Consider the following 3,827-nt stretch of genomic DNA (forward strand, 5'->3'; position numbering starts at 1 on the left):
ACATGTATATTGGAATACATACATTTGCTCGATTATACAATTTAGAGTTTTGTTTTTATTTATCGTTAAAAGTGTGATATATGTAACCTAAATTCTAACAGTTCAGCCAAATAATGTCTATCAGAGTGCATACAGTTTACACAAATTAAACTTATAATTTCATTTATCATTAAGAGTGCAATATACATACCTTAAATAATATTGATCTATCTGATATTCATAATTTAAATTATATTTGCTTAAATGTTTAAGAATATTTTTTAATTTTTGACCAATGAGTGTTTTTGAAATATTAAAAAATATATATATATATATTAAGAATGAGATATAGCTAATATTTTTTGTTTATAAATAAACCATCCAAAATGTATTTATAATGGCCTAAAAGTTGAAGAAAATTTTACCCTTAATTGGAAATAGAGTAAAATTTGGTTTACATTGTAACTTTTACCAATGGTTTTCTTTTGGTTTACAAGGTTTTTTACGTCTTTTACTTTTGAAGAGTAACCAATAGTTGTTTAGTATTTTAACGTTTAAGCTTTAGTAAACTACAACTTTCCCATTCTATTAGTTTTCATTAAAATAAAGTTATTAGATAAAATATCTAGAATAGCATGATGTGTAATTTAAATGATATATCAATTTCCTTGTTCAAAGTAGGCAACAGGGTTAAATACTAAACTGCCAAACATTTGCCTTGGTAATTACAATTAAAATATTTTTATTTTATAGTCCTATTGGCTAGAAAAACTTGTCTTGGTAATTACATTTAAAATATTTTTATTTAGTCATATTGGCTAGAAAAACTTAAATGTGCTATCTATTTGTTTCCTTCTGTCTTTGCAAAATGCCACACGATGAAAAAGAGATACATATTTACCAAAAAAAGAGATTCACATTGGATGCCAACTTAATTTTTAGAGCAAACGGTAAATACATTAATGTTCTGGTCATTGATATTTCATTTGCTTCTAATACAATTATGTTTTTGCTAATATATATATCATTTGGATTTTATTTTATTATTTCTTTTTTTTGTTTGCATTGCTAATACAAGACAGATTATTAAAATTGTAGTCTCTCTTCCTGAAAAGGAATACTGAATTGTCGCCACAAACAGAAATGAAAAGTTCCAAATATAAGAATCAAGTTTCGGCAAAGTAGATTTCACTGTAGTAAAATGAATTTTTCTCTGTAATTAATTGGATCTTACATCTTTGTTATGTGACCATTGAGCAACAGACCACTACATTTTAGTCTATGCCTTATCTTTCCTCAGTCTTTCTGCCTTTTTTCTTCCTTAATATATATTCCTTTGGTGAATTACATGCACTTGTTTGGTTCCTCACAATGATTGTAATCCTTCTTCAAATCTTTCCCCACCCACAACCAAATCAATTTTCAAAAAACAATCCAAATCTTTCCCCATCTACAACCACATCGATTTTCAAAATGCAATAAGAACCACCGCCTGCTTTATACTATAAACTTCATATATTTTGCATAAGGTGACCATTCTCTCAGCAACTGAAAGGTACTTTTCAAAAACACCAACAGATTTTATCTACTTTCAGGGCTGGCATCTCTAATGTAGGTAAGGAGGTTGCACTCTTCTTGTTATGGTCATCTTCGACAACCAATAATTGTTGCCCCTGTTGTGATCTTCACCTACACACACAAAGAAATTTTTAAGAACAAGTTGCTGATGCAAAGCAGAAAAGATGATATGAATGGCTAGAAAAAAGATTCTGAGTATTAAGATGAGTGGCTTATTTATGGAGCTCCATATGTCATTTGAAAGTTAAATCTCCAAACAAGCATTGCAAGTGCTACTACAGTCTTTAAATTGCAAAGTGTAACATCATTGATTTTCATCCAATAGATACAACTTGTGAAATCATGGAATTTTAGTAATAAAGTTACCTCATATGTAGCAAACATGTTGCCACTTCGTTGGTCCTGCACCAAATGGCAAGTAAATGAAAATTTGATTACTATTGTCAATGATTTGTAACACAGATAGCAGACAGATAAACTTCAAATGATATTTACCCCAATGCAAGGATATATATTTGTATCAGGGACCAATGCATGGAGAAAAATATGAACATCTACCTGAAAAGAGAAAATATGTCCTCATCCCTGTATCCTCCCAATGTTTAGGACTCCAACGCAGATTCCTATAGAATAATTCCGCACCCAAAATTGTATGTCCTCACCCCTGTAGGCTGTAAATAGTAATTAAGATAAAGATGATATGTGTAAGAAAGGACTCAAAGATGGAAACTAGAAGGAAAAAAAGTTCAAACCCACCATAATATGTGAAAAATACTTGGTAACTAAATAAATAATTATATTCAATCAAACTAATAGAATATAACCTTTCTATAGGATGTTTTCCAAGCATGTCATCTTCGAGAGATCATTGAATCAACTCTGGTGGTTGTGGATGAAGCCATAAGGATAGAAATGATAGGGAGAAAAGTCTAATGCATGATAGCAAAGTCTGGTCATTTTCTAACAAGAAGCAGAAATACCCATGTACTTAAATCATTGATTACTCAAGTTGCATACTAGTTTCTCTACAGCCTCAAATAGTTGGAAACCAATCTCCTAGTATAGAAACAAACTAAGAGAAACAAAGTGATTGAATGAAAAGACAACTATTAGATTGCATTAAGACACAAACCAAATTGATTTTTATATAGATTTGGATGCACAAAAATATAAGATACCTCTTCTTGAAGCTTTGCCACAACCTTAAGCTCCTGCAGCCATTCAAAAAAAGAACGAAAGATGACTAGATTAGAACTTGTTTATTATACATTTATAGTGTTCCACGAAGGCTTTCATAACTATAAATCACCTTGGACAGAAGATAAAAGGTCCATGTTAAAACTACAGTGATGTTTCATAGCCAGCTATAAAGCAGTGTCATCAAATCATCATAGACTTGCTTGTCAGAAACCTACAAGCATGTGTAGAATAGATTCAGTCACCTATGATAGCGCTAATAATAATAAGAACATTTAATACTTTCTAGCAACATACATATTTCCTGATGCAAAAAGGAAGTGAGGAATGCTGGGATCTTGTTCATTCATGTATTCCTTGTGAAACTGGAGCTCTTGCTCATCAACCAACCTCTATAGAAGCAAAAATAAAAAGAATAAAGCCACAGTTGCCAGTATTTATTAGCCACGTACCGATTAAGACCCTAGAATAAGATCGATGGATTTGTAGTTCAATGAATGAATAGATAAAAAATGAACATGTCAATAAAAGTATGAAGCCAAAATGTAAAATATCAATTAAATTTTCAAAGTTTAGTATCCATCCACAAAAGTATTATTTTTACCAAAATTTCATTAGTCACAAAAGATCCTACACTTTCATTGACAATGCATTTATATGATTACTCCAACAGTTAAATTGGTCACTTGCATATTGCAATAAGATCATCAAGCGTGTTATTAACTAATTTGAGGGCTACTGACCTTTTCTGTTTTGTTAAAATGTCTTTCCACATTGGGAACTTCGGGAATGGAATTGGTGCTACACTAAGGTCTTCTGCTAGTCTCAAGACAGTATAAACAACCTATTCTAACCAAAATTAAAGGAAATAAATATGTGAAGCAACTTCCGAAAAGCATCTTTGTATCGTAAATCATATTGAAATAGAGAGAAAAAAAAATTTGAAAAAACTGAAGCAATGATTAAAGAAAGTAAAAAACACACCTCAATCATCCCAGTTTCATTTGTTAAGGACACAAGATCATTATTAAAAACTGCCTTGCCAATGATATCTAATGTCAAAACGGGAGAAA

General features: G+C 30.8%; 1 long non-coding RNA gene across 1 annotated transcript; it reads right to left on the minus strand.

Annotated features, from left to right (window-relative positions):
• Positions 1-1,150: 1,150 nt before the first annotated feature.
• On the minus strand, positions 1,151-3,202 carry LOC132800305 (uncharacterized). The gene is made up of 5 exons (XR_009635328.1): positions 3,052-3,202; positions 2,867-2,968; positions 2,736-2,768; positions 1,924-1,959; positions 1,151-1,839 (listed from the first exon to the last, which is right to left on the minus strand). It is a non-coding gene; the product is annotated as an uncharacterized LOC132800305 (long non-coding RNA).
• Positions 3,203-3,827: the final 625 nt, after the last annotated feature.

This window comes from Ziziphus jujuba, chromosome 12 (assembly GCF_031755915.1).
Source record: "Ziziphus jujuba cultivar Dongzao chromosome 12, ASM3175591v1".
In the NCBI taxonomy this organism is placed as follows: domain Eukaryota; kingdom Viridiplantae; phylum Streptophyta; class Magnoliopsida; order Rosales; family Rhamnaceae; genus Ziziphus; species Ziziphus jujuba.